Below are 21,371 nucleotides of genomic sequence, written 5' to 3' on the forward strand. Positions count from 1 at the left end.
TGGTTGAGGGGTGATAACTGTTCCTGAACCCAGTGGTGTGGGTCCTGAGGCTCCTGTACCCCCTTCCTGATGGTTGAGGGGTAATAACTGACCCTGAATCTGGTGGTGTGGGTCCTGAGGGTCCTGTACCTCCTTCCTGATGGTTGAGGGGTAATAACTGACCCTGAACCTGGTGGTGTGGGACCTGAGGCTCCTGTATCTTCTTCCTGATGGTTGAGGGGTGATAACTGTTCCTGAACCCAGTGGTGTGGGTCCTGAGGCTCCTGTACCTCCTTCCCGATGGCTGAGGGGTAATAACTGTTCCTGAACCTGGTGGTGTGGGTCCTGAGGCTCCTGTACCATCTTCCTGATGGTTGAGGGGTTATAACTGTTCCTGAACCTGGTGGTGTGGGTCCTGAGGCTCCTGTACCTCCTTCCTGATGGCAGCAGCGAGATGAGAGCATAACCTGGGTAGTGGTGGGAGGGGGTAGCTCTGATGATGGAGGGTGGTGGACTGGGCTGTGTCCAGTACTTTTTGTGGGGTTTTCTATTCAAGGGCATTGGTGTTTCCATTACCAACCCAGGATGCAAGTAGTCAATGTACTCTGCACCGCACATCTGTGGAAGTTTGTCAAAGGTCACTGTTACATTCGAGCGTGTGCCAACTGGTTTCATCGCGACCTGGTATGGAAACGCCGATTTCCAGAAATGGATAACATCCGCAGAAAGCCTAGCCCAGCACAGGCGAGTACCAGTGGCACATTTATAGCGAACATTGTCTCTTTTCGTACTTCCATTGGGCAGGAGGTACAAGAGCCTCAGGTTCCAAGCCACAAGGTTCGGGAGCAACAAACACACACAAAATGCTGGAGGAACTCAGCAGGTCAGGCAGCGTCTATGGGGAGGAATAAACACAAGAGATTCTGCAGATGCTGGAAATCCAGAGCAACACACACACACACACACACACACACACACACAAACACACACACACACACACACACACACACACACACACACACACACACAGAAAATGCTGGACGAACTCTGCAGGCCAGGCAGCATCTGTGGGGTGACATCGTGCAGAAAGGTCTTGGTCCTTATTCGTCTCCATAGCTGCTGACTGACCTGCTGAGTTCCTCCAGCATTGGGTGTGTGTGTGTGTGTGTGTGTGTGTGTGTGTGTGTGTTGCTCTGGATTTCCAGCATCTGCAGAATTCCTTGTGTTTATGACCAGGTTCGGGAAGAGTTATTTAGAACCAGAATCAAAATCTGCTTTAAAATCACCAGCGGATTTCACGAAATGTGTTAACTTTGTGGCAGCAGTACAGTGCAATACATGATAATATAGAACAAAAACAGAATTGTATTAAGTAGTTAAATACAGTATATTAAATAGTTAAATTAAAAATTGTGCAAAAACAGAAATAAAAAGAGTCGTGAGGTAGTGTTTAACGGTTCCATGTCCATTCAAACATCCGATGACTGAGGGGAAGGAGCTGTTCCTGAATCATTGAGTGTGTGCCTTCAGGCTCCTGTACCTCATTCCTGTCGTTAACAATGAGAAGAGGGCACGTCCTGGGAGACGGGGGTCATTAATGACGGACGCTGCTTTTCTGAGGCGCTGCTCCCTGAAGATGTCTTGGTTGATACGGAGCCTAATACCCAAGATGGAGCTGACCAAGTTTACAACTCTCTGTCGCTTCATTCGATCCTTTGCAGTAGCCCCCACCCATCAATACCAGACAGTGATGCAGCCAGTCAGAACGCTCTCCACCGAGTGTTTTAGGTGACGAGACAAATCTCCTCAAACTCCGGATGAAATAAAGCCACTGTCTTGCCTTCTTTATAGCTACATCGATATGCTGGGAGCAGGTTAGCTCCTCAGAGATCTTGACACCCATCAGGACTATAGCATGGGATACTTCGCTCAGCACAATTCCCTAATCTGTAGCTTCATTTCCAATGACCCCTTTTAAAGCTTACGTTCTCAGTATTTTTATTTTAATTTGCGCAGTTTTGTCTACTTTTGCACGGTGGGTGTTTGTTAGTCTCTGTTTGTGCACAGTCTAGTTTCTCCGTAATTCTACTGTGTTTTATACTTTATACTTTATTGTCACCAAACAATTGATACTAGAGCGTACAATCATCACAGCGATATTTGATTCTGCGCTTCGTGCTCCCTGGAGCACAAATCGATAGTAAATATTAAAAATTTAAATGATAAATCATAAATAGAAAATAGAACAGGGAAAGTAAGGTAGTGCAAAAAAACCGAGAGGCAGGTCCGGATATTTGGAGGGTACGGCCCAGATCCGGGTCAGGATCCGTTCAGCAGTCTTATCACAGTTGGAAAGAAGCTGTTCCCAAATCTGGCCGTACGAGTCTTCAAGCTCCTGAGCCTTCTCCCGAGGGAAGAGGGACGAAAAGTGTGTTGGCTGAGTGGGTCGTGTCCTTGATTACCCTGGCAGTGCTGCTCCGACAGCGTGCGGTGTAAAGTGAGTCCACGGACGGAAGATTGGTTTGTTACTGCACTGTCCTATAAATGCCTGCGAGGAAAATGAATCTCAAGGTGGCAAACGGCAATAGACAGGTCACGAATTTTAATTTTGATCCTTGAACTTTGAACTTCCCACTTTGGACTTATCCTCCCCAACATCGAGGACACCGTCAAGGTGCAATGCCTCAGAGAGGTGGCACCCATCATTAAGGAGCCCCATCTCCCAGAACCTCCATCTCTCTTCTCATTGCTACTGTTAGAGAGGAGGTACAGGAGCCTGAAGACACACACTCAATGATTCAGGAACAGCTTCTTCCCCTCTGCCATCCGATTCCTAAATTGACATTGAACCCGTGAACACTACCTCACTGTCTCACCATCACCCAGGACGTGCCCTCTTCTCATTCTTACCATTAGGGAAGAGGTACAGCAGCCTGAAGACACACACTCAGCGATTCAGGAACAGCTTCTTTCCCTCCGCCATCAGATTTCTGAATGGACATTGAACCCATGAACACTACCTCAGTACTTTTTAAAATTTTATTTTGCTCTCTTTTTACTTACATAATTTAATTGATATACAGGAATATGTCTATATAACCATGTAACCATATAACAATTATAGCACGGAAACAGGCCATCTCGGCCCTTCTAGTCTGTGCCGGACTCTTACTCTCACCTAGTCCCACCGACCTGCACTCAGCCCATAACCCTCCATTCCTTTCCTGTCCACATATCTATCCAATTTAACTTTAAACGACAACGTCGAACTTGCCTCAACCACTTCTGCTGGAAGCTCGTTCCACACAGCTACCACTCTCTGAGTAAAGAAGTTCCCCCTCATGTTACCCCTAAACTTTTGCCCTTTAACTCTCAACTCATGTCCTCTTGTTTGAATCTCCCCCACTCTCAATGGAAAAAGCCTATCCACATGAACTCTATCTATCCCCCTCATAATTTTAAACACCTCTATCAAGTCCCCCCTCAACCTTCTACGTTCCAAAGAATAAAGACCCAACTTGTTCAACCTTTCTCTGTAACTTAGGAGATGAAACCCAGGTAACATTCTAGTAGATCTTCTCTGTACTCTCTCAATTTTGTTGACATCTTTCCTATAAATCAGTGACCAGAACTATACACAATACTCCAAATTTGGCCTTACCAATGCCTTGTATAATTTCAACATTACATCCCAACTCCAAAACTCAATGCTCTGATTAATAAAGGCCAGCAGACCAAAAACTTTCTTCACCACCCTATCCACATGAGATTCCACCTTCAGGGAACTATGCACCATTATTCCTAGGTCCCTCTGTTCTACTGCATTCTTCAATGCCCTACCATTTACCATGTATGTCCTATTTTGATTAATCCTACCAAAATGTAGCACCTCACATTTATCAGCATTAAACTCCATCTGCCATCTTCCAACCCACTCTTCTAACTGGCCTAAATCTCTCTGCAAGCTTTGAAAACCTACTTCATTATCCACAACTCCACCTATCTTAGTATCATCTGCATACTTAATAATCCAATTCACCACTCCATCATCCAGATCATTAATGTATATGACAAACAACATTGGACCCAGTACAGATCCCTGAGGCACACCACTAGTCACCGGCCTCCAATCTGACACACAGTTATCCACCACTACTCTCTGGCATCTCCCATCCAGCCACTGCTAAATCCACTTTACTACTTCAATATTAATACCTAACGATTGAACCTTCCTAACTAACCTTCCGTGTGGAACCTTGGATATTATTGTAACTCATAGTGTTGTAATTTCAGGTGGCAGGGCGGAGACACATCTCTACTAAGGGAGGAGTAAGGTGCTCCTTCCCTCTGCTGGCCTGCAGGTCACACCTGGCTAAGGTGTAGCACCTGCTTAACCCCCCTGATCAGGGTCAGATGGAGCCCTGGGAGCAGGTAGTGGATGGTCATATGAGCAACCAGTCCAAATCACAAGTCCTGGTTATGCCACCACTGACGCCAGGCAGACAATCTCTGAAGAGTGTTGATATTGGCTGAGGGAGTCACCCCATCTTGTAAAGACACACACTGCCCAGAAGAAGGCGATGGTAAACCACTTCTGTAGAAAAATTTGCCAAGAACGATCATGGCCATGGAAAGACCATGGTCTCCCACGTGATATGACATGGCGCGTAATGATGATATCATACGACGCAGCGCATAATCATGATGTCATACAACACCACAGATAATGATGGTGACGTAGCAACATATAGCTGCCACCAAACAAAAAATAAATCACAATTTATGATCGTGATATTAAATCTGACTCTGATAATCCTTCTGCGGTGAAAATGTTAAATAATTAATCCTCGTTTGGCTGAACTACAGGGTCTCGCCAACTTTCTTTTTTAAAAAAAAAGCAAGCAGCAAAGGGGGGGGATTTTTAATGGATATTTTCCCTCAGTAATTCCTTCGATATTTCTTCTTAAGAAGATCCCAACCCCTGTAAGAAAAGTCAAAGTCAGGAAGGAGTAAAGGCTATGTCTGCTGTGGCAGACACCATCTGCATCACACAAATGAAAGGGTTAACGCACGAGGAGAGCTTGAAGGCTCTGGTCCTGTGCTCGCTGGAGTTTAGAAGAATGGAGGCGGGGGAATCTCATCGAAGCCTTTCGAATATTGAAAGGCCCGGATAGAGTGGATGTTGGGAGGATGTTTCCTATTGTGGCTGGGGGTGGGGGGAGGGGGCAGTCTATGACTAGAGGGCACAGACGGAATAGACGGACCAGAAGACCACAAGACCATAGGACGTAGAAGCAGAATGAGGCCATTCAGCCCATTGAGTCTGTACTGCCATTCCGTTATGGCTGATCCCGGATCCCACCCAACCCCGTACACCTGCCTTCTCGCCCTAAACTTTGATGCCCCCGACCCGATCAGGAAACCATCGATTTTCACTTTAAGTATACTCTCGGACTTGGCCTCCACCACAGTCTGTGTCTGTGGCAGAGCATTCCATAGATTCACCACTCACTGGCTAAAAAGATTCCTCCTTAGGAAAAGGCATCCGTTAGTCTTGCGAGACCATGGATCTGCACCTGGAAAGTTTTCACTCTCCAGGGCGCAGGCCTGGGCAAGGTTGTATGGAAGATCGGCAGTTGCCCATGCTGCAAGTCTCCCCTCTCCACGACACCGATGTTGCCCAAGGGAAGGGCGTTAGGACCCATACAGCTTGGCACCGGTGTCGTCCAACTTGGCACCAGTGTCATCGCATCCTTACCTCAGTTCTAAAAGGTCACCCCTCAATTTTGAGGCAGTGCCCTCTAGTTCTGGATACCCCTACCGTAGGAAACATCCTCTCCGCATCCACCCTATCTAGTCCTTTCAACATCCGGTAGGTTTCAATGAAATAACCTCCCCCCAACACCGACATTCTTCTGAAGTAAGTAAGTTTACGATCTATTTGCAAGAAAGATGTGGAGGAACTTCTTTAGCCAGGGGATGGCGAATCTGTGGAATTCGTTGCCACAGACGGCTCTGGAGGCCAAGCCATTGGGTGCTTTTAAAGCAGAGATTGATAGGTTCCTGATGAGTCAAGGTGGACTAAAGATTTTGGAGAGATAGTAAGAGATGAGGGGGGGGTTTCTTCAGCCGGAGGGTGGTGAATCTGTGGAATTCATTGCTCCAGACAGCTGTGGAGGCCAAGTCATGGGATATATTTAGGAGGAGGAGGAGAAGATGGCGGCGCGACGGCGGCGTGTGCGGCCACTTCGGTGGTGATGTCTGTTATCTGTCAAGTAGGGGACCGTACACAATCCTGATTTGATGGAGACGGATGTGAGAGTACGGAGAAACATCTGGAGAAACTTCTGAAATGCCACTGCTACTGTGTGGTAACCGGAATCTCCGGAGCAGAAGGCCCCAAAATCCTCGGCTTTTCGTGTTTCAGCGGCCGGGGTGAGGTCGAAGGCGCTCGGCAGAGGATGGCGCTTGGGAGGCTGTATCGGAGAGGCTGGTCGGAAGCTCGAAGTTTTCGGACGGACGGACTCAGTGTCGGCTGTGGTTGGCTGCTTCCAAGTCATCGGCAAGTTGACGGTGCCTGGAGGTTTATGGCAGGGAGTTTCTCCCTTTTGCCGCCTGCTATCAGGGACTGGGGAGTCGATCGACTCGGGGACTTTGGGACTTTTTTTTACCATGCCCATGGTTTGTTCTTTATCAAATTATGGTATTACTTTGCACTGCTGTAACTATATACTCTATTCTTGGTTGGTGCAACTGTAACGAAACCCAGTTTCCCTCGGGAGTAATAAAGTATGTCTGTCTATCTATCTATATGTTATAATTATGTGGTTCTGTCAGTGTTAGTCTTTGGTTTGTCCTGTTTTTCTGTGATATCACTCCGGAGAAACATTGTATCATTTCTTAATGCATGTATGCATTTCTAAATGACAATAAAAGAGGACTGAGCGTTCTCATAATCTATATTTAATGCGGAGATTGATAGGTTCTTGATTAGTTGGGGGGGGGTCAAAGATTTTGGACAGAAGGTAAGAGAATGGGGTTGAGAGGAATAATAAATCAGCCATGACGGAATAGTGGAGCAGATTCGATGGGCCACATGACCTAATTCTGCTCCCACGTCTTATGGTCTTGTGACTCAGTTACATCGAATGTTTCTCCGCAGGTTGACGGGATTAATCAACAGAAGCGTTTTGGGGAACTGCTGAATCATAGCTACCAGCTCATTCTGACTGACTGCATTATTCTCTTTCTCCTCACTGGCAAAAATCTGATTCGGAGCACTTTGCAAACAGCTTTCCCACCGTTTCGTCTGAGGGGAAAATGCCAATTAAAAACCTTCATCCCTGATTGTGTTTTTTTTCCAATTTGGAGGGAACATATAGTACAGCCAAATGAGGAGATTATCATCCAATTAATGCTGGCTTGTTCTGGGATCAGTGAGAGCTTTCGACAAGCAGCGAGGTACTGCCAGGCAGAGGCCATTCAGCCCATCAAGAAGCTTCCACCACTCAAGATTCAAGACTGTTTAGTGCCACTTCCAGTACACAAGTGTAAAGGAGAATGAGATAATTGCTTCCCCGGATCCCATACAACAGAAAAAAAACACAGTAAGATAAAGATCACAATAATAATTTAAAAAACACAATAAAAATAAATAAGATAGCTTATACAAGAAACACACATAAAAGTTGCTGGTGAACGCAGCAGGCCAGGCAGCATCTCTAGGAAGAGGTGCAGTCGACGTTTCGGGCCGAGACCCTTCGTCAGATAACTTATACACACAGATTGATTGTCAGTCCATAAAGTGACTCTGGGCACAGGAGTGTCTGTACAGAAGGTGACTCTGACAGGAAATGATAAAGTAGTGGTGGTTTGGGGGTGTGGAGGGGTGGGTTACTGGGTGGAGGTGTTGATCGGACTCACTGCTTGGAGAAAGTTACTGTTTTCGAGCCTGGTGGGTCCTGGTGTGGATGCTACATAGCCTCCTCCCCGATGGGAGTGGGACAGACAGTCCGTGAGCAGGGTGGGTGGGATCCTTCACGGTCCTGGTGTGGCTGCTACGTAGCCTCCTCCCCGATGAGAGTGGGACAGACAGTCCGTGAGCAGGGTGGGTGGGTGGGACCCTTCACGGTCCTGGTGTGGGTGCTACGTAGCCTCCTCCCCGATGGGAGTGGGACAGACAGTCCGTGAGCAGGGTGGGTGGGACCCTTCACGGTCCTGGTGTGGGTGCTACGTAGCCTCCTCCCCGATGGGAGTGGGACAGACAGTCCGTGAGCAGGGTGGGTGGGACCCTTCACGGTCCTGGTGTGGATGCTACGTAGCCTCCTCCCCGATGGGAGTGGGACAGACAGTCCGTGAGCAGGGTGGGTGGGACCCTTCACGGTCCTGGTGTGGATGCTACGTAGCCTCCTCCCGGATGGGAGTGGGACAGACAGTCCGTGAGCAGGGCGGGTGGGACCCTTCACGGTCCTGGAGTGGATGCTACGTAGCCTCCTCCCGGATGGGAGTGGGACAGAAAGTCCGTGAGCAGGGTGGGTGGGACCCTTCACGGTCCTGGTGTGGGTGCTACGTAGCCTCCTCCCCGATGGGAGTGGGACAGACAGTCCGTGAGCAGGGTGGGTGGGTGGGACCCTTCACGGTCCTGGTGTGGCTGCTACGTAGCCTCCTCCCCGATGAGAGTGGGACAGACAGTCCGTGAGCAGGGTGGGTGGGACCCTTCACGGTCCTGGTGTGGAGGCTACGTAGCCTCCTCCACGCTGGGAGTGGGACAGACAGTCCGTGAGCAGGGTGGGTGGGTGGGACCCTTCACGGTCCTGGTGTGGCTGCTACGTAGCCTCCTCCCCGATGGGATTGGGACGGACAGTCCGTGAGCAGGGTGGGTGGGTGGGACCCTTCACGGTCCTGGTGTGGGTGCTACGTAGCCTCCTCCCCGATGGGAGTGGGACGGACAGTCCGTGAGCAGGGTGGGTGGGACCCTTCACGGTCCTGGTGTGGGTGCTGCGTAGCCTCCTCCCCGATGGGAGTGGGACGGACAGTCCGTGAGCAGGGTGGGTGGGACCCTTCACGGTCCTGGTGTGGGTGCTGCGTAGCCTCCTCCCCGATGGGAGTGGGACGGACAGTCCGTGAGCAGGGTGGGTGGGACCCTTCACGGCCCTGGTGTGGGTGCTGCGTAGCCTCCTCCCCGATGGGAGTGGGACGGAAAGTCCGTGAGCAGGGTGGGTGGGACCCTTCACGGTCCTGGTGTGGGTGCTGCGTAGCCTCCTCCCCGATGGGAGTGGGACGGACAGTCCGTGAGCAGGGTGGGTGGGACCCTTCACGGTCCTGGTGTGGGTGCTGCGTAGCCTCCTCCCCGATGGGAATGGGACGGACAGTCCGTGAGCAGGGTGGGTGGGACCCTTCACGGCCCTGGTGTGGGTGCTGCGTAGCCTCCTCCCCGATGGGAGTGGGACGGACAGTCCGTGAGCAGGGTGGGTGGGACCCTTCACGGTCCTGGTGTGGACGCTACGTAGCCTCCTCCCCGATGGAAGTGGGACAGACAGTCCGTGAGCAGGGTGGGTGGGACCCTTCACGGTCCTGGTGTGTATTCTACGTAGCCTCCTCCCCGATGGGAGTGGGACGGACAGTCCGTGAGCAGGGTGGGTGGGACCCTTCACGGTCCTGGTGTGTACTCTACGTAGCCTCCTCCCCGATGGGAGTGGGACGGACAGTCCGTGAGCAGGGTGGGTGGGATCCTTCACGGTCCTGGTGTGGATGCTACGTAGCCTCCTCCCCGATGGGAGTGGGACGGACAGTCCGTGAGCAGGGTGGGTGGGTGGGACCCTTCACGGTCCTGGTGTGGGTGCTACGTAGCCTCCTCCCCGATGGGAGTGGGACAGACAGTCCGTGAGCAGGGTGGGTGGGATCCTTCACGGTCCTGGTGTGGGTGCTACGTAGCCTCCTCCCCGATGGGAGTGGGACGGACAGTCCGTGAGCAGGGTGGGTGGGTGGGACCCTTCACGGTCCTGGTGTGGACGCTGCGTAGCCTCCTCCCCGATGGGAGTGGGACAGACAGTCCGTGAGCAGGGTGGGTGGGACCCTTCACGGTCCTGGAGTGGTCGCTGCGTAGCCTCCTCCCCGATGGGAGTGGGACAGACAGTCCGTGAGCAGGGTGGGTGGGACCCTTCACGGTCCTGGAGTGGACGCTGCGTAGCCTCCTCCCCGATGGGAGTGGGACAGACAGTCCGTGAGCAGGGTGGGTGGGACCCTTCACAGTCCTGGTGTGTATTCTACGTAGCCTCCTCCCCGATGGGAGTGGGACGGACAGTCCGTGAGCAGGGTGGGTGGGATCCCTCACGGTCCTGGTGTGGATGCTACGTAGCCTCCTCCCCGATGGGAGTGGGACAGACAGTCTGTGAGCAGGGTGGGTGGGACCCTTCACAGTCCTGGTGTGTATTCTACGTAGCCTCCTCCCCGATGGGAGTGGGACGGACAGTCCGTGAGCAGGGTGGGTGGGACCCTTCACGGTCCTGGTGTGGACGCTGCGTAGCCTCCTCCCCGATGGGAGTGGGACGGACAGTCCGTGAGCAGGGTGGGTGGGATCCCTCACGGTCCTGGTGTGGGTGCTACGGAGCCTCATCCCCGATGGGAGTGGGACGGACAGTCCGTGAGCAGGGTGGGTGGGACCCTTCACGGTCCTGGTGTGGATGCTACGTAGCCTCCTCCCCGATGGGAGTGGGACAGACAGTCCGTGAGCAGGGTGGGTGGGACCCTTCACGGCCCCGGTGTGGGTGCTGCGTAGCCTCCTCCCCGATGGGAGTGGGACGGAAAGTCCGTGAGCAGGGTGGGTGGGACCCTTCACGGCCCTGGTGTGGGTGCTGCGTAGCCTCCTCCCCGATGGGAGTGGGACAGACAGTCCGTGAGCAGGGTGGGTGGGACCCTTCACGGTCCTGGTGTGGACGCTACGTAGCCTCCTCCCCGATGGAAGTGGGACAGACAGTCCGTGAGCAGGGTGGGTGGGACCCTTCACGGTCCTGGTGTGTATTCTACGTAGCCTCCTCCCCGATGGGAGTGGGACGGACAGTCCGTGAGCAGGGTGGGTGGGACCCTTCACGGTCCTGGTGTGTACTCTACGTAGCCTCCTCCCCGATGGGAGTGGGACGGACAGTCCGTGAGCAGGGTGGGTGGGATCCTTCACGGTCCTGGTGTGGATGCTACGTAGCCTCCTCCCCGATGGGAGTGGGACGGACAGTCCGTGAGCAGGGTGGGTGGGTGGGACCCTTCACGGTCCTGGTGTGGACGCTGCGTAGCCTCCTCCCCGATGGGAGTGGGACAGACAGTCCGTGAGCAGGGTGGGTGGGACCCTTCACGGTCCTGGAGTGGTCGCTGCGTAGCCTCCTCCCCGATGGGAGTGGGACAGACAGTCCGTGAGCAGGGTGGGTGGGACCCTTCACGGTCCTGGAGTGGACGCTGCGTAGCCTCCTCCCCGATGGGAGTGGGACAGACAGTCCGTGAGCAGGGTGGGTGGGACCCTTCACAGTCCTGGTGTGTATTCTACGTAGCCTCCTCCCCGATGGGAGTGGGACGGACAGTCCGTGAGCAGGGTGGGTGGGATCCCTCACGGTCCTGGTGTGGATGCTACGTAGCCTCCTCCCCGATGGGAGTGGGACAGACAGTCCGTGAGCAGGGTGGGTGGGACCCTTCACAGTCCTGGTGTGTATTCTACGTAGCCTCCTCCCCGATGGGAGTGGGACGGACAGTCCGTGAGCAGGGTGGGTGGGACCCTTCACGGTCCTGCTGTGGACGCTGCGTAGCCTCCTCCCCGATGGGAGTGGGACGGACAGTCCGTGAGCAGGGTGGGTGGGATCCCTCACGGTCCTGGTGTGGGTGCTACGGAGCCTCATCCCCGATGGGAGTGGGACGGACAGTCCGTGAGCAGGGTGGGTGGGACCCTTCACGGTCCTGGTGTGGATGCTACGTAGCCTCCTCCCCGATGGGAGTGGGACAGACAGTCCGTGAGCAGGGTGGGTGGGACCCTTCACGGCCCCGGTGTGGGTGCTGCGTAGCCTCCTCCCCGATGGGAGTGGGACGGAAAGTCCGTGAGCAGGGTGGGTGGGACCCTTCACGGTCCTGGTGTGGGTGCTGCGTAGCCTCCTCCCCGATGGGAGTGGGACGGACAGTCCGTGAGCAGGCTGGGTGGGATCCTTCACGATCCTGGTGTGGACGCTACGTAGCCTCCTCCCCGATGGAAGTGGGACAGACAGTCCGTGAGCAGGGTGGGTGGGACCCTTCACGGTCCTGGTGTGTATTCTACGTAGCCTCCTCCCCGATGGGAGTGGGACGGACAGTCCGTGAGCAGGGTGGGTGGGACCCTTCACGGTCCTGGTGTGTACTCTACGTAGCCTCCTCCCCGATGGGAGTGGGACGGACAGTCCGTGAGCAGGGTGGGTGGGATCCTTCACGGTCCTGGTGTGGATGCTACGTAGCCTCCTCCCCGATGGGAGTGGGACGGACAGTCCGTGAGCAGGGTGGGTGGGACCCTTCACGGTCCTGGAGTGGTCGCTGCGTAGCCTCCTCCCCGATGGGAGTGGGACAGACAGTCCGTGAGCAGGGTGGGTGGGACCCTTCACGGTCCTGGAGTGGACGCTGCGTAGCCTCCTCCCCGATGGGAGTGGGACAGACAGTCCGTGAGCAGGGTGGGTGGGACCCTTCACGGTCCTGGTGTGGGTGCTACGTAGCCTCCTCCCCGATGGGAGTGGGACAGACAGTCCGTGTGCAGGGTGGGTGGGACCCTTCACAGTCCTGGTGTGTATTCTACGTAGCCTCCTCCCCGATGGGAGTGGGACGGACAGTCCGTGAGCAGGGTGGGTGGGACCCTTCACGGTCCTGGTGTGGATGCTACGTAGCCTCCTCCCGATGGGAGTGGGACAGACAGTCCGTGAGCAGGGTGGGTGGGACCCTGCATGGTGTTACTGGCCCCTCTCCCGGCACCTTGCTGTATAGACGTCCTCATGTTTCTATGAATGCCCATTCGAAAATTAACCTCAGGGTTGCATTTGGTGACGTGCAGTCTATGTACGCTGATAATAAATTAACTTTGAATTTTGAACTCTAAACCTGGATGGCGGGTCGGCTGGTGAGGATGACGCGTTGGGCACCCGTTGTCCGCCGCAGTGCCATTTCCGTACCGAGCGGTGATGCATCTTGTCAGGATGCTCTCCACTGCGCATCGGTGGAAGGACGTGAGTGCTGATGAGCTGAGCGTTAAACTGATCTCTCCTTCTCCCTCTATCAAAATCAGAATCACTTGATTGCCACAGTGCGGAATGCACCAGAGTGGTTGTGGTTGGGTGCCGGGCGTAAAACGCAGGACAGCAGCCATAACAGAGAGCGGGAGAGCAGCCAGCGGTCTGCAAGACAACGGTGCAAACGGCCGTGACCCATCAGCGGTTAGCGTGGACGGGTCACGTGCACAAATGTCAAGAATCAAACTTAAACAAATGTGAAAGTGCGAGCAGACACAATAATTATCTGCAACACGCGGTAAGGTTTCACTGCTAATGTCATGGCTTGCCTGTAATGTTCCGCCGCTGAGGGCATGGTTTCTCTGCAGCAGCAATGTTTGGGCTATGACTGGAGATAACGGGGCACGCCGGCCACTGAGCGGGACGTTGTCCTTCTTTCCTGAGCGTCCGGGAGCCGGGATTTCGCGGGTCTTTTGCCGGGGGGAGACGAGGAGAGAAGGTGCGAATGGAGAGGTTTGGTAGACCTCAGACAGGGAGGACTGGGGAGCGAGGGTCCGAAGGTCAGCAACGATCGGAGGAGGTCGATGATGAATGGCCTTATCGGTTGCGCAATAGACTGTTTCACGGGAACGGGCCCTTTATCTTTTTTTTGTTTCCTTTACTAACTATATAGTCAAATGAAGAATTATAAAGCTCAATCGTTTAATCACATACCGTACTGTGTACTGTTTCTTGTTTCCTGGTTCCGATTTGTAACTGGGGACACATCGCGCAGCATCCACCCAAACGAGATTTCTTAAGTTTGGCCGGGCTGGGGTGGGCGGGGGCCATCATCCTCCATATTAAGCCGCTAGCTGAACCGAGACTTGCACATCAACGGAACAAGGAGAGACCATGTTGCGCAGGGGACAGTCAGGGTATATCACCGGAGTGAGTTTTGTCGAGAAGCTGGATAACTTCAGGAAAGAAGCTTCAGAGATGATGCGTAGCCCTGGTGGTGATGGCCTTGTAGCATCTCCCTGATGGCAGTCTAGTGAATAGGTGACTGCTGAGGTGGGTCCAATAGACAATAGACATCAGGTGCAGGAGTAGGCCATTCAGCCCCTCAAGCCAGCACCGCCATTCGCTGTGATTCATCCACAATCAGTACCCCATTCCTGCCTTCTCCCCATATCCCTTCACTCCGCTATCTTTAAGAGCTCTGTCTGACTCTTTTTTGAAAGAATCCAGAGAATTTTGGCCTCCACTGCCTTCTGAGGCAGAGCATTCCACAGATCCACAACCCTCTGTGTGAAAAAGTTTTTCCTCAACTCCGTTCTAAATGGCCTACCCCTTATTCTCAAACTGTGGCCTCTGGTTCTGGACTCCCCCAACATCAGGAGCATGTTCCCTGCCTCGAACGTGTCCAATCCCTTAATAATCTTACATGTGCAGTCAGCGGTAACACTTCTTAAAGCCCTTTTCTTCGCTCTGACGATGAGCAGGTCTTTTGACACTGGTAGATGTCACCCGGTGACCTTGCCCAGCTGAGGTAAACAGCACTCCGCGGCTAACAGACGTCAGCCAACGTCGCCTGTGAAACCTGCAAGGTTCCTCGATGTTCGGGGTGATTTGGGGGGGGGGGCATTGTGGGCTTGCCACGCTGGTGCCAGAACGTGCGGCGACACTTGCGGGTTGCCAACGGCACACCCTCGGGTTCTGTCGGCTGCTAACGCCAATGACTCATTTCACCCTGCACTTCAATGTAGTTTGGATAAGCAGGTGAATCCGATTTGAATCTTTATTCTGTCACTTTGCTGGAAAATGCTGCTGGTTTTCATGAGGATCTGGCTGTTTTCAAACCCCACTTTCCTCTGAATCCCCTCGACAAAGAGAAATGGTGTACCCGGCCAATGAGCACATTTACACAGAGAGCCGTCGCAGGAAATCAGATCACACCACCCACGACACACTCTCTTCGCACTGCTGCCATCAGGAAGGAGGTACAGGAGCCTCAGGACCCACACCACCAGGTTCAGGAACAGTTATTACCCCTCGACCATCAGGAAGGAGATACAGGAGCCTCAGGACCCACACCACCAGGTTCAGGAACAGTTATTACCCCTCAACCATCAGGAAGGAGGTACAGGAGCCTCAGGACCCACACCACCAGGTTCAGGAACAGTTATTACCCTCTCAACCATCAGGAAGGAGGTACAGGAGCCTCAGGACCCACACCACCAGGGTCAGGAACAGTTATTACCCCTCAACCATCAGGAAGGAGGTACAGGAGCCTCAGGACCCACACCACCAGGTTCAGGAACAGTTATTACCCCTCGACCATCAGGAAGGAGGTACAGGAGCCTCAGGACCCACACCACCAGATTCAGGAACAGTTATTACCCTCTCAACCATCGGGAAGGAGGTACAGGAGCCTCAGGACACACACCACCAGGTTCATGGACAGTTATTACCCCTCAACCATCAGGAAGGAGGTACAGGAGCCTCAGGACCCACACCACCGGGATCAGGGACAGTTATTACCCCTCAACCATCAGGAAGGAGGTACAGGAGCCTCAGGACCCACACCACCAGGGTCAAGAACAGTTATTATCACTCAACCACCAAGCTCCTGAACCAGAGGGAATCACTTCACTCACCACAACACTGCTGCCATCAGGAAGGAGGTACAGGAGCCTCAGGACCCACACCACCAGGTTCAGGAACAGTTATTACCCCTCAACCAACCTGCTCTTGAACCAGAGGGGATAACTTCACTCAACTTCACTCACCCCATCACTGAACTGTTCCCACAACCTTTGGATTCTCTTCAGGAGGTACAGGAGCCTCAGGTCCAACACCACCAGGTTCAGGAACAGTTATTACCCCTCAATCATCAGGAAGGAGGTACAGGAGCCTCAGGACCCACACACCAGGTTCAGGAACAGTTATTACCCGTCAACCATCAGGAAGGAGGTACAGGAGCCTCAGGACCCACACCACCAGGTTCAGGGACAGTTATTACCCCTCAACCATCAGGAAGGAGGTACAGGAGCCTCAGGACCCACACCACCAGGTTCAGGAACAGTTATTACCCCTCGACCATCAGGAAGGAGGTACAGGAGCCTCAGGACCCACACCACCAGGTTCAGGAACAGTTATTACCCCTCAACCATCAGGAAGGAGGTACGGGAGCCTCAGAACCCACACCACCAGGTTCAGGAACAGTTATTATCACTCAACCACCAAGCTCCTGAACCGGAGGGGATAACTTCACTCACCCCAACACCGAAACTTTCCCACAACCTATGGACTCACTTTCAAGGACCCTTCTTGTCATATTCTCAATAGTTATGGCTTATTTATTTAACATTATTTCTATTTCTTTCTGTATTTGTACAGTTCGTTGTCTTTTGCACACCGGTTGTTTGCCTGTTTGGGTTGGAGGCAATTTTTCATCGATTCTATTACGGTTCTTGGATTTACCGAGTATGCCCGCAAGAAAGTGAATCTCAGGGTCGAACATGGTGACATATATGTTTGTACTCTGATCATAAAGTTACTTTGAGCTTTGAATTATCTGCCACTATTCTCCATGTCGTGGTCCTGCAAAGTGAGACAGAAGGAAAGATTCTTCCTCGCACAGACCCAAAACCATTTCTACTTCTCGGGGAATAACTTATATGAAGGTGCAAAGTTATTTCGGGGAATAAGGAGAGGAGAATCGCACCTCAGCCGTACTGATGAAAGATCAAATCTGGACACTTACCCCCCGGTGTCTTCCACCTTTAAGTGAACTGCAGCGCGCTCTCTGCCCCGCGAGGCAGAAAAGCCTAGAAAGTCTTTACCGTGTGGTTCCCGTCACTGGACCATTCCCGAAATATTCAAGGGAAGCTTCCTCCAGTGAGTTAATGGAAGGGGGATTGACACCAGCAGTGCAGTGCAAAAGTCTTGGACACAAATATATCGCCAGGGTGCCTAAGATTTTTGGACAGCACTGTAGTAATTTGATGTATTGGAATCAGGTTTAATATTGCCGGCAAGGGAGGGAGGAGAAGATGGCGACGCGACGCAGCACGCGTGGCCGTTCCGAATTGATATCAATATGTGTTAACTAGGGGGCCGCACACAATCTGGATTTGATGGAGGCGGACGTGAGAAGCACAGAGGAACACCTGGAGAAACTTCTGCAATGCCCGCTTCGCTGCCGCTGCTACTGTGCGATCGAGAATCTCCGGAGGGGAAGGCCCCAAATCCTCGGCTTTGCCTGTTGCCTGTTGCCGGGGCCGGGGTCGAAGCGCTCGGTGTCAGAGGGCTGGTCGGAGGCTCGGAGTTTTCGGACAGACTCGGAGTCGGACTGTGGTCGGATGCTGCATCGGCAAGTTGGCGGCGCTGGAGGTTCACCGTCTGCGTGAGATGACGGAACTTTCGAGAGACTTTGAGACTTTTACCGTGCCCATGGTCTGTTCTTCATCAAATTACGGTATTGCTTTGCACTGTTGTAACTATATGTTATAATTATGTGGTTTTTGTCAGTTCTTAAGTCAGTTTGTCATGTGTTTCTGTGATATCATTCTGGAAAAACATTGTATCATTTCTTAATGCATGCATTACTAAATGACAATAAAAGAGGACTGTGTGTCCTCATAATCTAATCTAATCTAATCTGTGGTGAAATTTGTTAGATTTGCAGCAGCAGTAGAATACAACACATAAACAATAGGAAAAAAACTGAGTTGCAGTAAGCAAGTCAGGTAAAACATAGAAATAGAATGAAGTATTGAGGTAGGGTTCATGGGTTCGATGTCCATTCAGAAATCTGATGGAAGAGGGGAAGAAGCTGTTCCTGAATCACTGAGTGTGTGTCTCCAGGCTCCTGTACCTCCTCCCTGAGGGTAGCAATGAGAAGAGGGCACGTCCCAGGTGGTTGGGGTCCTTAATGATGGACGCCGCCTTTCTGAGGCACTGCTCCTTGAAGATGTCTTCGATATTACGGACACTAGTCATCATGATGGAGCCGTCCGCTGCTGTCGTTACTGTGTGGTCGGGAATCTTTCGGAGGGTAGGCCTCAAAATCCCCGGGCTTGCCTGCTTTTGGCGACCGAGAAGGAGGTTGAATTGTTCAGACAGAGATGGCGCTCAGTACTCGGTGTCGGAGAGCTGATCAGAGCTCGAGGTTTTCGGATGCCTCAGAGTCGGATTGTGGCCGGCATGGCAGGGAGAGATTTTTTCTTCCTTCTCCCGTCTGCGTGAGATGTGGGACATTTGAGAAACTTTGAACTTTACTGTGCTCACAGACTTCTTCATCAAGTTATGGTATTGTTACACTGTTTGTAACTATATGTTATAATTATGTGGTTTTGTCAGTTTTTTCAGGCTTGGTCTGTCCTGTGTTTTGTGATATCACACCGGAGGAAATAATGTATCATTTCTTAATGCATGCATTACTAAATGACAATAAAAGAGGACTGCGTGTCCTCATAATCATGAAAGGCACACAGGAAAGCCGTCATTTGAAGAAAGCACATTCACAACGCCTGTATATTACGGAGTGACGGAAGTTGAGAGAAACCTGCTCAACAGTATCCCTCCATGCAGAAAGAACAGCAGTTCCAGGTCCAGTGATTGTAAAAAAAAATAACTTGATCACTATAGACATAGGAACACACATCAAAGTTGCTGGTGAACGCAGCAGGCCAGGCAGCATCTCTAGGAAGAGGTACAGTCGACGTTTCAGGCCGGGACCCTTCGTCAGGACTAACTGAAGGAAGAGCTAGTAAGAGATTTGAAAGTGGGAGGGGGAGGGGGAGATCCAAAATGATAGGAGAAGACAGGAGGGGGAGGGATGGAGCCAAGAGCTGGACAGGTGATTGGCAAAAGGGGATATGAGAGAATCATGGGACAGGAGGCCCAGGGAGAAGGAAAAGGGGGAGGGGGGAAAACCAGAGGATGGGCAAGGGGTATAGTGAGAGGGACAGAGGGAGAAAAAGGAGTGAGAGAAAGATTGTGTGTATATGAATAAATAACCGATGGGGTACGAGGGGGAGGTGGGGCATTAACGGAAGTTCGAGAAGTCAATGTTCATGCCATCAGGTTGGAGGCTACTCAGACGGAATATAAGGTGTTGTTCCTCCAACCTGAGTGTGGCTTCATCTTTACAGTAGAGGAGGCTGTGGATAGACATGTCAGAATGGGAATGGGACGTGGAATTAAAATGTGTGGCCACTGGGAGATCCTGCTTTCTCTGGCGGACAGAGCGTAGATGTTCAGCAAAACGATCTCCCAGTCTGCGTTGGGTCTCGCCAATATATAGAAGGCCGCATCGGGAGCACCGGACGCAGTATATCACCCCAGCCGACTCACAGGTGAAGTGTCGCCTCACCTGGAAGGACTGCCTGGGGCCCTGAATGGTGGTGAGGGAGGAAGTGTAAGGGCACGTGTAGCACTTGTTCCGCTTACAAGAATAAGTGCCGGGAGGGAGATCGGTGGGGAGGGATGGTTGGGGGAAACGAATGGACCAGGGAGTCGCGTAGACATGTTGGTTCCAAAGGTAGTCATAGCCGAAGGGTGGTAGTGGGGATGAGCTCCCACTGCTAAATAAACGCTCTTCATGGCGTGCATCTCAAACAGCCTCTGACAACCAAGTCCAACCCCTGGCCTTCACGTGTGGCATAGTTCTTATGCCCGGCGGAGCTGTCCTCACTGACAGGAGAAGGGGCAAAGGCGGGCCACTGGCGCCTTAAAACCAGCTGATCCGGGCAGATAGGGCTCGTTAACCATGGATGGTAGCTCATCCAGGAGAGGAAAAACTCCGATTTCGAACCTCCGCTGCCTTGCGGTTATACCCGCCCACGGGAAAGGCTTGGGGAGCAAACCCCGAGGAAAAATCCGGAGTCAGAGTCCCGAAGGTGGCTGACTGCTGTACCCAGCACTGGCACGGTGACTCCTGTGATTCTGCTGGCACCAAACTGTATCGACTTTCATCGTTCCTTTGGACCTGTCATCAGCATGGAGAGGGGGGTCCCACTGCATGGGCAACAGACGGATCTCCGTATCAACTCTGCCCTGGCTTGTGCCCTGGAGAGGCCACTCCAGCTTCGCTTTATAGCGCCGGACAAACACGGGAAGCAGCAGTTACCGGTTAATAGTCATAATGCTTGATTGGCGTAGAGCAAGGCGCCAGGGGTTGCTTCTGATGGTGGGAGAGACCATCGCGTTTCACTGGACAGCTACCGCCCACCTCAAGCTGGGCAGCCCCCAGCCCATAAGGTGCTGTCCCACCACAGTCAGTCTTCCTCACTAAGTGCATGGGGACAATGGATTATTCCACGAAGAGCAGACTGTAACTACTGCATCAGACAAGAAAGAAAACAAACCGAATAAGACAACACCCCTCATGTTTGAATGTCCTCACGATGACGACTGGACTTGACCAAAGTCTCAAGGATATCGAAGATGCACGAGAAACAGCGGTCATTAGCAATGAGCTACTAATGGTCAAGGTAGATATAGTTGCCCTACAAGAAACACGTTTGGCAGATTCAGGTACACTGAAGGAAAGGGACTAGACATTTTTCTGGCAGGGAAAGAACCAAGACAAGCCCCACGAGCATGGAGTGGGTTTTGCCGTTAGGAGCTCCTTGTTGCAAATGGAGGAGCCACCAGAAAATGGATCAGAACGACTTACGACTCTCCGCCTGCACCAGTCATGGCCCAGTATCTCTCATCAGTGTTTGCGCCCCTACCTTGAACTCCACCTCTGAAGCAAAAGACATGTTCTACGACAAATTAGAAGCTGTTGTCAGGAATATTCCCAGTGATGAGCACCTCATTCTCCATGGTGGCTTCAACGCCAGAGTGGGAGCCGATAACGATTCCTGGCCGTCTTGCCTTGGCCACTTTGGAATTGGCAAAATAAATGACAATGGACAACGTCTCCTGGAGTTCTGCTCCTATCATGGCCTGTGTGCAACTAAGTCCTAATTTCAGACGAAGTTGCAGTGCAAGGTCTCATGGCGATATCCACGGTCTAAACACCCCAACTGGACATGATCATCACCAGGCGCTCTTTCATCAACTCTGTACTGATCACCCACTCACACCACAGTGCAGACTGCAATATGGATCATGCTTTAGTATGCTGCAAGATCAAACTATGTCTGAAGAAAATCCACCACTCTAAAAAAACTGGAA

This window comes from Mobula birostris, chromosome 20, assembly GCF_030028105.1.
Source record: "Mobula birostris isolate sMobBir1 chromosome 20, sMobBir1.hap1, whole genome shotgun sequence".
Taxonomy (NCBI): Eukaryota; Metazoa; Chordata; class Chondrichthyes; order Myliobatiformes; family Myliobatidae; genus Mobula; species Mobula birostris.